This window comes from Macaca mulatta, chromosome 12, assembly GCF_049350105.2.
Source record: "Macaca mulatta isolate MMU2019108-1 chromosome 12, T2T-MMU8v2.0, whole genome shotgun sequence".
NCBI lineage: Eukaryota > Metazoa > Chordata > Mammalia > Primates > Cercopithecidae > Macaca > Macaca mulatta.
In genome coordinates this window covers 81,571,799-81,585,072 of record NC_133417.1, presented here as the reverse complement: position 1 = coordinate 81,585,072, position 13,274 = coordinate 81,571,799, and the positions used below count along the sequence as shown (strand labels likewise).

The following is a 13,274-nucleotide window of genomic DNA, read 5'->3' as shown; positions in this document are numbered from 1 at the left end:
ACATTTTTCTCTGTGTTTCACTGGCAATCCTCCTCCCTCTGTGTTTCACTCCCCCCATCCTCCCTCCCCCTCCTCCGCCCTCCTTCCTCCTCCTCCTCCTCTTCCTCTTCCTCTTCCTGAGACAGGGTCTTGCTCTGTTGTTCAGGCTGGAGTGCAGTGGTGCAATCATAACTCACCTCAGCCTTGATCTCCTGGGCTCAAGTGATCCTCCTGCTTCAGCCTTCCATGTATTTGGGACCACAGGCATACACCATCACACCTAGCTAATCTTTTTTTAATATTTTTTTAAAGAGATGGAGTCTCACTTTGTTGCCCAGGCTGGTCTCAAACTTCTGGGCTAAAGTGATCCTCCTCATCCTTGGTCTCTGAAAAATGCTGGGATTACAGGCATGAGCCATGGCACCCAGCCCTTGCCTACTTCCTAACAAACTGGGAGATAGTTAGTTATTTACAAACCTGCCTCTCCAACTAAACTGTGGATCCCATAAAAGAAGAAAGTATGTTCGATTCATCTTTGTTTCCCCAGTGCCTAGCACAGGGCTTGGCAAGTAGGAAGTATTCATTAGATGTTTACTGAATCTAAATAACCACCAGGAGAGGAAGTCTTTGACAAAAAATGCAATGAGAACATAGAAACACCAGTCCATACTCTAAAGAGGAAATATTTTATCTTCATCTAAGAAAAAAGCCCCACCCTCACCTCAAATAAGGAAGGAAAGGAAGGAAGGAAGGCAGGGAGGGAGGAAGGAAGGAAGGAAGGGAGGGAAGGAAAAAGGAAGGAAGGAAAGAAGGAAGGAAGGAAGGAAGGAGAGCTTTAGTTCTCTAAGCTGTCGAGAAATTTTAAGTTCTTTTTCATGGATTAGTCAGAGGGGTCTAATATCTCTAAATCAAATGATCTAAATCAAATGATCAAATGATGACAAAAGAAAAAACAAAGAACGCAGAAATTATCCTCTTCCAGGGTTTCATTCCTTTATGTCAATCAAGAAAAATGTTAATAAGGAGGGTTTGGCAGGGGTCAGTAATTCCTCACTGATGTCACAAATTTAGCTTCACTTTTCAGAGGCTGTTTGTGGCCATGCTTGTGAAATCTGTAATTCACCTCTAGACAATAACTAATTATTACTGATTACTATGAAATAAGTCAACAAAGATTTTCCTGTTTACATTCTTATCAGACTGTATCAGAACCATCTGTTTTCAAGTTTGTTGTTGCTGGGTGTTTTTTTTATCCCAAGGGATAGATTCTCCACATTGTTCTCTGAATATATGCATGCAAAACTGCCTTTTAATGCACAGTTGCAGTTTTCACTAAAACATTTGGGTAGGGGGAAAAAATCACATATGTTTTTGTGAAAGTAGATGATAATAATTAGGTATCTCGCTGAATTTATTCTATCTTCAAATGAAGGATATGTTGGGGTCTGTCCCATCTCTAATTACCATCCCTTCATCTGCATGGGGTGACTACTGATTTTGCTAAAAGTATGTATGTGGAGCTTTATGACACTAAAGTAACTTCAACCTGGAAAACACAGTAAAGGACTCCATTAATATGAGAGAGTCTACAATTTTAAAACAAGCAATATGTGACCCCTTTGCTCCATTGTTCATTGACACCAATCTCCTGTGATACAAGCAATAATTTTGTTCCATTGTTAAGGAAGCAAGAGTGTAAGATTTTAAATACTGGTACTCACCAAGTTGCCACATGGCTTTGGGCAAGCAATTAACCTTTGGTGTCTCAGTGACTTCATCTGTAAAATAGGGATAAGGATTTTACACAGGTGTGATGCCTGGACTAATTAGTATAATTATCATTATTGACGGGAAAATAATGCTGGTCGTTGATATCACATCTCATGTTAGCACCTGGAGAATCACATATCTTCTCTATGTTGACTCCATTTTATAGGAGTCTGTAAAAAAAATGATGACAAAGGCTACATATGAAAACTGGGACAATACAGTTAAAAAGGTCCATATCCACATAGGCTCATATCCTTAATGGATTATTTTTCAATTTGCATTTATCATTTAGATGCTTTCTAAAGTTAAACTGAACACATAAACTATGAAATTACAAGGAAATTTTTCAAGGCCCACATTCAATTGATAAGCTTCCTTGCAGCAAAATGCTTTCCAGTTCATTTGTAGGTAACACCATGAGCTACCATAGAAGTTTAGGGTTGAGCGATAGAATTTAGGGTAACCAAAGTCAAGTAAAAGTATACACTGAAGACATTGCTCATATAACATTCCAGACTCCCCACCTCTGTGTGTGTATGTGCCCCAAAAGAACCCCAGCTCAAACAGGGACCAGGACAAACAACTGAGCTGCATGAGAAGCCAACTCTGCAAGACTGGGGTCATTGAAGCTGGGGACAGTAGGGTATCCTTATGCCACAGCATGGGTAACAACTCATGGGGCAAGGAAAGGAACGTGCTGAGAAAAACAAAAATGGCATTTCTCTTGGGGCTTATCTAGGACTTCTAAGTGCACTTATTATGATTCCTAGGTCAGGATGAAATAACTGCTTTAAAAAAAGATTACCTCTACATGTTGGCAAAAGTGCCAGTGAAACGCAGAGAAAACTGTAGAAGATAATGCTCAAAAGATCAGTACTCAACACTATAACCTCTGTATCCCTTACCATAGATTTGTGTTCTTTCTAGGTCCAAAATGTCTTCTTTTGGCTTTAGTTCCTCCCAGCAAAAAATTCTCTTGTCTTGAGCTCAGTGGATATCAAGCCTCAAATCTCCAATGTCTCCAAAGAAGTAGCCCTAAATTAGCCTCTTGACAAGTCATTCATACTAAGGACCGTATTCTTTTCCTCTATATTTGCCTCAAAACTATGGGCAACAACTTCCAAATGGAAACACTAAAGCTGTTGCCGTTTTCCTATTATCCTCACCTATCATATGAAACATAACAATTAGCATTTTTAGCAGGATTGAAACTGCTAACACAACTTCTCTATGTCTTACACCATTAAACTTGATGAGAAATCCCTTCATGATTAACATTCATCTCGCTGTATCGTGCTTGAAGGTTAATAATATCCACCATCTCCTGAGAGAGGGGGAGGGGAGCTTATTTATTAAACGAATAGCAGAGTGAGGCAACCAGGAAAGGAAATTCCCCCCTCAGTCCACTAGAGGGTGGTTTGGCAGAGCCGAGGGAGGACGGCCGAGGCAGAGAGGCACCGACAGCTTCCTGTCTTGTTCGCCTGCACTTTAGTTAAGAAGATGCAACACTAGTATTCATTGCTTTCTATTCCTCACCCTGGGTAGGCTTTCATTTCTATTAGAGACACTTTACCAATGCCAGAAGTCAGTGTTGACTGGGCCATGACATGGTGGGGGAAAAAGAACCTATAGAGTTAGACTGCTTAAAATAACATCCGGTCTAATTCTTCTAAATCAACACTGGGTGAGATAAATAGATATGTATTAGCAGATCCTAAGTTTAAAACTTTCATAGATTATGTAGCAGTATGTGTGCACTTCAGATACGGATGTGGAGTGAATGTTGCATGTACATTATGGGGAATTATACATAATGCATAAAGAAATGTACCTAGCCTTTAGCACACCGGCTGTTTCTGCTTATAAGCCTGAGTTACCTATGAAATGCAGTAGACATTTTGTAGTAAATATCCTACTTGATTGACTTTTTTTAGGCCTAGTCACCTATGCTGATTTATAGAATTTAGGAAGAAATATAAATTTTAGCAATGAAAGATGGAATTTTAAAATTTCTTGTATCAAAACATGTTGTGTTCTGAGAAAGAAGAGATGAGGAATTAGCCTGTTTTGGTGGTCTCTACGTAGGTGGTAAGGCAAAAGAGAATACGTTTTTCCTATCTGTAATATTGTTCAGTGTAGCAAACCCTTTTGCTTGTTACAGTACAGCAAATGGAGTGTTTAATTTGGGATTCAATGTAGTCTAGAGTCAAGGTGCAGCAGTTTTATTACAGAAATACAATTTTATTGGAGGCTGAAGATTTAATTTCCACCTTACGTAGAGAGCCATAAACGGCATGCCTGTTTTACATTTTGCATAGTATTTGATATATGTAATTCCTGGCCTAATTTTAGAGTTTCAAAAGGTGGAAGAATCACAATACGTAGATTCAAATTCTTCAACACTTCAGCCACAGATGACATTTTAAAATGAGCAATGTTCTGTTTCTTACTCATGGATTTGAAACCTTTGCTTCCCTCCCCAGAGCTCTGCACCACATCCTTTCCAGGTATTCCTAACTAGGTGAGCCACAAAGCCACCTAAAGGGCGCCCTCATGTTGGAACAAACACTTCCTTTGTTTAAATCTGTCTACTAGATGGCATTCTACTAAAACCTAAGATGATCAGACGATATGGATAGCTTGCCATCAGTTGTGCCTAGTATTTGTCAGGGTCATATATGTTAGTATCTGTTCAGATGTATGTATTTTGAATAAAATAATTTGTAAACATATTGGAACGACTGTGAAAGAAATAATCAAATAATGTTAGCTGTAAGGCTGTATCCACATTGGAATCCAAATTTGAAGGATTTTGTCATTCTCTTTCCTTCAAACATATTCATTATTGGACACACACACACAACACACACACACACACACACACACACAAAATGTTGCTCTTCCATCTGTTTGCCTTTGCAGCATTAGTTCTCTTTATCAACATTTCATACCTCCTCTTTACCACCAGGTGGAGCCCTTTGTTTATGGACATCTGTCCATTTCCTTTTTCTCAAAGATGCTACCAGATAAATAGCTCCAGAGCTAAAATACTGTTGCAAACACGAAAATTTAACACACAGAGATAAAAAAGTAAAGCTTTTCAGGCATTGGTATAATAAACCTTGCTTTGAGTCCTATTGCTACTAGATTTAATGGCTTACACATTTTCCTATTTACAACTCCCGCACACCAAACAGCAGAAAATAATATTGTTGCGTGTGCCATAAACAGTGTTGCTGCAGGTCTATTTTATGTAGTACTATCATTTTTATAATCTCAAATGTTTGGCAACTGCAGTCAAAAAAAAAAAAACTAACCAAATACTATATGCTGTAAGCTTCAGTTGTCTTCAGTCTTAAAAATATATACCTCATTGAGAAGAAAATGTTTTTCTTCAGACAAAAGAGAGTGGTAATTCAGCTGTAATAGACAACAATGTAAAAATCTTCTCTTAGTCCAATTCATCTCTCCTCAATTTGAGATCCAGTTAAGGGTACGTCAAAATCCATTTTAGCTTTGATTATATTTAGGAGCTAATTAAAACTGAGTATTATTAGCACAGCTACATTGCTCAATTATTTTCATATTCTTATTTTAAGAATTTAATCAAAGCTCTTCTCATGAACAAAAAGCAATAATATTTTTTAAATTGGAACCCCAATTTGCATGTGCAAATAACTGTAGAATGAGCTCACCTAAACTATCTTGCCAGTGACCTCAACTTTGATCTGGAAAGATCGTTTATGCACAAGTAAAACATTCACATTCTCTATGCTAATTCTGTGTTGGATCTTTTCTCAAGGTAGTTTACTTATGGCAACGTTGGAAGGTCTTTTAATAACATATGTATTTTCTAACACCACTGAATTATATATTTAACTGGAATATCATTTCTGTTCCATTTTTTATTTTAATCAGGATTTGCTCCCTTTGTACTTATATATGTAAAATTTTGGTTAAGCATCTGCAAAGCAGTGAGTGGAAGAAGATTTGTGTACATGGTTTATTTAGTCAGTCTCCCAGCCTGAGAAATCTGGCTTTTCTATCGGTATACAAACTGGTTCTTCAACCAGAGGCTGAATGTGAAGGAGTCCTTATACAACAAAATGCTGGAACCACCATTTTGCCGTCTGCTCGCATACAATAAAATGGTGGCACAGAAAACAGTTAACACATTGTGCCCATGAGACTTGTCTGAAAGTATTCTACTCTCTAATCCAGATATCAAGCCACTTTTAAAAATACTGTTACCAAGTGGCTAGACGTATTTGCTTATGTGTGTAATGCATGTGTGTGTGTGTTTGTGTGTGTGGTGTGTATGAGATGCCAGAAGAATTGGATGTGTACATTTGACGAAAGGATAGAAAGAACTAGTCAAAAATTAACACTCAAGCTGAGAGTGAAAGCAAACCTACGTAAAAGCACAGGTCCTGCAAATTGCTTCTAACAGTTTACAAAAGCTGTATAGTGAATTTGGCCTTGATAACTCCTTTCATTTTAGCATTCACTGAAAGCAACTTTGAGCTAGGAAATTTAAGGGAGTTGGTATTCTTTTTATTTCTTTTTCTTTCCTAATGTCCTGTATAAATTAAAAGCAAGCCCCCAGTAGACTCTTACCTGGAAACTCCACGGTCTTGCTTTTTACAGAGGGGAAGGAAAACTGAGAATCACTCTTTCTTTCCTATTTTACTTCTGCTCTTATTTTTGTCATTACAAATGCTGCCTTGGCTCTTTTAAAGTGTGAAAATTCTCATTTTTCTGCAGTACTTCAGACTCACGCAGACTCCTTGGGGATACAGTGAGGAGCTAACCAACTGCACATGGGAAACGGGACTGTTCGTGGTTAGAAAAACTGCAGTCTTTGGTAATTTTCCACATGGAGTAGAAGTCATAAGTGACTTTTTTCTTTTACGTATAATGACTTTAGTTGAGTAGTTGGTATAGAGTTGTAGGCTCAGGTTTGAACATGTGAATGCACTAATGTGTTTTACAAAATTTAATTTGACTTCTTTCTATAAACATTTTCACTATTTTCAAGTGCATAATAAATAGGTTAAAACAGGACACCCTCCCTCTGTGATAACCCCACTTCCAGACAGAATTATAAAAGGCTACTGTCTGTAAATGAGAAATAGCCCTGTAAGACCCACCAGCAGGTTATGCAATATGTGACATAGACCACCAGGGGCTGAACTGAAACCACTAATACTTTTTTCATAGCATCATTAGCTAGAGTTAAACAAGGTGTCAAAGTGGAAAGATGGGGAGGTTAACCTGGCTCATTATACTTGCATGCCTTCATTTTAATTATTTTTTGCACGAAAATTAAACACTAATATTCAATTTTATGATTTAAATGTGTTACCCAAATACAGTACCTTTTATCTTTTTAAACGATTAATGCATTATTTTGTGATTATTATCTAAACTTGATTTTCAATAAATACTAAAATTCTCTTAACAAAAATGCAATTTAAATTTAAGGCTAAGGAGAGGTTATTAGTAAAAATTTTCCCTGTTGTATTTTATGAGATAAAATTGATTTTCTTTTTTTGAAATTTAGATCTTAAATCAAAATCTGCCTCCAACCAAGATGAGTGGGCCCAGGGCTCATGGAGTGAGTTTGCATGCATTCTTGACCTCATGTTGACAGTCATCGGGAAAAAATATGTTCTCTTTATAATAGCTGCTTTACAATTTGGGACATTGCTAGGTTTTTACATGCACTAATATTAGTTGCCCCATGTACCTTAAATAAAGCCAACTCAATAAATTTAGGATTGTGACTGAGAAATAAATGCCATGTCAGTAAATCTCAACCAGATACCAGAAGAAGGATTATGTGATTGTTTAGTCCAAAAATTAAGTTTCATGTCTTTAATTGGTGTCATATCCTGTCCTAAGTATGTAGTGCTTAAATCAAAGGCAACCACATTAACCTGGAGAGGAAACGTAATAACAACTCCTTTCATCTCCTGCCTCAAATGTTTGTATGCTCAACCCTAATTTTTGTTAAAACACTTTCAAGCAAAGACAACAGGAAATAGTAAACATGGCAACACCGTGAAAATAATTTTCGGATGCACTATTTCTCTCCATGTTCAAAGAATCAGTTGTACAGGCTGTGGAGGAAACTGATGTATCATTAAACCCAGTGCAGACAAAAACAGCCACCCTTCCAGCAAAATTGATACTTCTGTTCATTTTATAAATCTTGGTTCTAGCCAGACCGAAGCCGGGAATTAACTCGGTCTCTCACATCAATGGCCTGAAACGGTGGTGCATCACGGTAATACATTCAAAGGGAATCAGGAGTATCTAACAACAACTTTAGGAGCAGGAATGCAATTGTAACTGACAGCCAGATGTCTGGTCGGGCTGCTGCAACTACCTATCAAGACTGCAGATGGTCTTGAGATCTTTGCATCTAAACAGCAAGTCCAAGTGAATGATATACAGATAAACAACAATACCACAAATCATCAACACAAACCAAAAAAACCTCTGTGACTGATAAAGATTTCAGATGTCAAGAGTTAGCCAGCTCAACTCCTTACTCTCCCCTTTCTCTCCTATCCAAACAAAAAGCATGATAGTGGTTGAGGGCCCAGCAGGAAATGTTTGGACACCCAGTGCCAAACGCTAGTCCTTCACTAAAGCCTTCAATATACTTTAATGCTTAGATTACAGAGGCAAAAAAGGCTCCAGTAGAAATTACTTTACATGTGGGATATTAATAATTTGGCTAACTCTATGTTTCATTTATTGTACTTCCTCTTTACCTTAGAAGAGTACAGTAAAATTCAAAGAGAAAGAAAATTTAATTACCATTAAAGCAATGATCAGCATAAAGCTTTTTGTTCCTCGAATATGTGTTTCAAAAAAAAATTTGATGTTATTCTAGTAGATTAGTGTTTTTTAACCTAGCTAAATACACATATTTCTTCGTTTTCACAGATTCCATATTATCTTGAAATACTTTTCTTTTATATACCAGATTTGACATGAATTTGCACTTCATAAACTACTACAAGTATCAAGCCATTCTAATCCAAATGTGGGTAAAGAATTTGGGGGAAAAACTTAGTAAAAATGTCTTATTTTGTAAAGCAGTTTGAAATTTTAATTGATTTTACACAGTTGCAAAAATAATAGAATTATATTCAACCTATGTATTCTTTTAGTGAGCATGGGTGGGTATTTCAGTACCATCAACCATTTTGCAGTTTTCATGAGGTCTCTTTGAGTAATTAAAAATTATGCCCTTTCAAGCAAACTCTTTTCAGTGAAGTTAATCCAAAAGTTCCTAGATTAAATATTTCAAATACATTTCGCTTATGTGACATTCTTCTCCAGAGCTCCAGTGTACCCTCCTATTGTTGCCAGTTCCAAACCCATTTTGAGGTCTCAGCTTTTTCCATGAGAATGTCAAAACTGGAGGCCTTTCAAAGTAGCTGCTGTGAACACGGAGGCCCCATAGACAGGCTGACAGTCCCTCCAGTTGCTCTCAGAGACTTGCCTCACGTGGATACACAGAGCAATTCTCCAGACACAGACGCATCTGATGTCCTTTCCCGAAAATATCATTTCCAGAAAAGATGCTGACCAAGAAGAAACAGCAGGGGTGAGAGAGTGGCCAAAGCACTTGAAACATCTTAACAAGCACTAATTAAATGTCGTGCTTAAAAAATATGGCTTAAGAAAGCCAAATACAATAACTTCTTACAGATGGTTTTAGGAACTAACAAGACCTGTAGGAAATGGCGCAGTAAGATTAGTGTCCCCGAAGTCTCTTACAACCATTAGTGACTGAAGGTGCTGTGCACTTTAGAAGGAAATAATCAGAATTTGCCTGATGTGAAGCTGTTTGTTTTTTTTCTCATTTCTCTCTGAAGGGAACTGCGCATCTGTCAGTGCATTACACAGTCAATATTGACACGGCCAGCCAATGGAATATAAAAGGAGCATTAGCGGCCTTGAAATCTATTTTTTTCTGACGGGGTGCAAAGCCATCCTGAAAAACAATTGTGAGTATCAAGAAGGCAGGGACTGTGCTTCATCATATATGTATGACAATGCCAATATCATGGGCATTTTGTAACTGTTCACTTATTTATTGAACAAATACTCCTTCAGTGTTTACCCTCTGCTGGCTATGGACTATGATTTGGAGACAAAGTAGACAGATACGGTATCTACCTTTCTGAGTGTGGAAGCTGTGTAAGGTTATTTGCTGGAGATGGATGAATGGAATGGATGGGAAAATGTGTGCTGGGGAAAAAAAGGTATTTCTCAGACACAGGTCTGGTGGTCTAGTCTGATATTCCTTTAGGATGCGACCCTTGGTCTGAACACATTGAAAGAAATATAGAGGCAGATTCGCCAGGTGAGATGGCTCAAGACAAACCCAGTGGCAGTAATTAGTCCCAACATGAGCCTGAAACTAGGTGCGAGTATGGAAGTCTGAGCTTCTAATGAAGGGGCTTTGAAGTTAAGTGAGGTTTCCCACGATCTTAGAACCTATATGACATTATTGTTAGTATGAGTTTTCTTGGTAGAATCTGGAAGAAGAGCCTCTGGTAATAAAGGAAAATATAGGCCTAATATTTAAACATTTTTTTAACCCAAAGCATAACTAAAAGATTGAAGGGTGTATATATGTCTGACTATTGTTAAGAAGACACCTGTTGTTTCCAGTTGCTTGTATATTACCCCTTAGGAAGATGTGATTTAGCGGCCCAAACTGCCTTTCACACTAGCAGGCTTCTTGATCTCTTTACTGTTATTTCTCTGTCTTAATTCTACTCCCGTTTGCCATGTATTCAACTGTTTAACAAGGTGTATTCTACACCTTGTCTATACCCATGATGCAAACTGGGGTTCAGCCGTGAAAGGATTGTTAGAAGCAGGTAAGACTCAATGGAGGGGAGACTGGAGACTGTCAAACCCGCACTCTCCAGAGCAGCCAGCAGAGCGCTTTGGGGATAGAAGGAGCTCTGGGCAGGGGTTCTGTCACAGAAGCTCTGTCGGGTCAAGCTGGTGGGTTGGAAATAATGAGTCAATCTAGCCAGGCCATCAGGGAGGTGTGAGGAGACATTCAGCAAAAACAAAACAAACAAAAAACAAAAAAAAACCTTCTGCCAACTTGGATATTTTCCATAAAAGAACTAGTTAACTAGATTTTCCTTTTCTAGCTGGTTGCTTTGCAGTATAATGAAAAGGAATTTCCAAATGATTGGGTTGATGGGCTAGCCAACCCTGACCCCACACAACCACCTGTGCCACATCACTCCTGGCTATCAAAACCATATACCAACCACCACCACCTACCCCATTCAAAACAAAATCCTCATTAGAATCAACAAGAGAACATAAACTTGCTTTGGAGGTGGTGGTATTGTTCATTTCATACATTCACTCAACAAACATTCACTATGAAACTCTTCGGTGTCATCTACTGAATAACTCTACACATGCAAATTGGTAGGAAAAAAAAGCTGCTGAAGGAACTCCTAAGGGAAAAAATTATCAAAGTTATAGCATTACAAATACAAGTTTCAGCCTTGGGAGAATCCAAAACCTAAAGAAAACAAGGCTGTTTTCCTCTAATGTCCTGGATGAGGACAGAGTGTTTCAGGTAATGCTGCTGATGAAGATGATGAGCTGAGGTGGATGCTAGCACTGCCATTCACAAGGTGAGGGCTCACCGCATGTCTGGCACTGTACACAATACATTGGTTATTTCATTGCTGTACAAACCTATTAAATTGGACTCATTATTCTCATTTTACAGATGAGAAAACTGAGGCCCAAAGAGGCTAAGTAGCATCTAGTACTAGTGACATCTAGAAAATGGAGGAATCCAGATTGAATTTCACAGTCATCTTGCTCCAAAGCCCATAGCATTTTGCCTTCTTTCTAATTTGGTTGACTTGCTTTTGGTTGAGGCCATGTAATATCCAAGTCAAAATCTAAGTGATTTTCACTCACACATGTGAGAACTGGGTGAATGTTTTTGAAGCTAGGTCTGGAAGATGATTAAGATGACCTGTTAAATGCATATTTAAATGCAACATTCCCACGTATTGTCTGAATCTTAGTAATATTTCATGGGTTCCAAATCTCATTCTTTGTGTTCCCTTTTACATCAGACCTCTCCAAAGAGGTGCCACAGATGTAATGTTGCAGGTCCCAAAGGTCTTGCCCTTCATGTCCAGATGGCACAGCACTGTGCCAAAGCTGGCCCTTCAGCAGCTGTGACAGGCAAGGAGCAACCCCCACATGTGCAGCTTAGCAGGATGCCACCCAGAGGTCTGAGACACGGTCAGGGAAGAAGAACAGAGGAGAAAAGAAGAGAAGGTGAGGGAAGCATAGACAAGAAAGCAAGGGAGAGAGAGGGAGAGAAAACTGCAAACAGTCATCTGCCACTGCCTCCCAACTGGCCTCTCCAACCACAGGCCAGCCTCCTTCCAAGTTCCTCAGCAGAGAGCTGCGTTCAGAAAGAAGCAAATGAGGGATGTGGAGGCAGAAGACCTGGAAGTCTGGACTTGTCATCTGAAACGTTTGAACTCAGGCAAGCCAAGAACCTCTCTGGGTCTCAGTTTCCTCATCTGTAAAAATGAAATAAGGATAAGGTCCATTTCACCAAATATTGAATACCTAATGAGATCATGTATTTTTAACAGCTTTATTGAGTTGTAATGGACATATAATAAACTGTACATGTTAAGCGATGATGCATTTGAAAAGAAGCATTTGTAAACCATAAAACTTTCATCTCTACCAGGCTCAGAATCCCACAGTAGCTCCCTAATTTCTTTAAGCCATTTTCTGTCTGGTTTTTAGGAGTCTTCATAACCGGTCTGCACCTTACCCGGCCACCTCATTTCTCACCATTTTCCACTACAGACTCATAACAATGAGGCCAGCCTTCTTCATTCAGCATTCTCTCCACTGGTTTTTCCCTGGAACACCAACAATGACCACCAAGCCCCTCTGCTCATCTTCAGCATCTTCATTCTCCCGCATTTGTTCAGCCGTTGAACACTGAACACTCTGACAAATACTGTCCTGTGTACTGGGGATGCTTCTGGGAGCAAGAAAGAGAAGTTCACTGCCATCAAGGGCCCTCCGAGAGAGCTCTTGACAGTAAACAGGGTGTTCCCTGCCAGCATCCTCCTCCCTATGTGAATCCTCCAGCTCTGATGCTCTCTCCTCTGTGAGGTCTCTTTTAATTAGCATTAACTCATTATCTTCTCTCTCTTTTTTCCTACAGCTCTTGTGGGCTGTTTCATATAATTTAGGGTATGATTTTATTTTTTAAAATTCTCACCTAAAAAGCACCACCCAGGAAGCTGGTTTTTTTCCATACTCTTATAACCCAGAGTAGACATCAAATGCTTGTTGATTTCAGAAGAGCACATCAGAAAAGCTGGGCATGTGTGAGAAACTCTCCCAGGAAACAGAACCCACCATTGCCCCTCAGTGGCACCTGTATGGTGGGCTGGTCGGCCCTGCTGGGAGGG

General features: G+C 38.9%; 1 long non-coding RNA gene across 3 annotated transcripts in view; it reads right to left on the bottom strand.

Moving 5' to 3' along the window:
- The window catches only part of LOC106992627 (uncharacterized), a 320,901-nt gene that overhangs the window by 158,251 nt on the left and 149,376 nt on the right, over nt 1–13,274 (bottom strand). For all 3 annotated transcript variants that reach the window (XR_013401885.1, XR_013401886.1, XR_013401887.1), the window contains exon 3: nt 1,701–1,757. This is a non-coding gene — a long non-coding RNA (uncharacterized LOC106992627). The remainder of the gene's footprint in view (nt 1–1,700; nt 1,758–13,274) is intronic.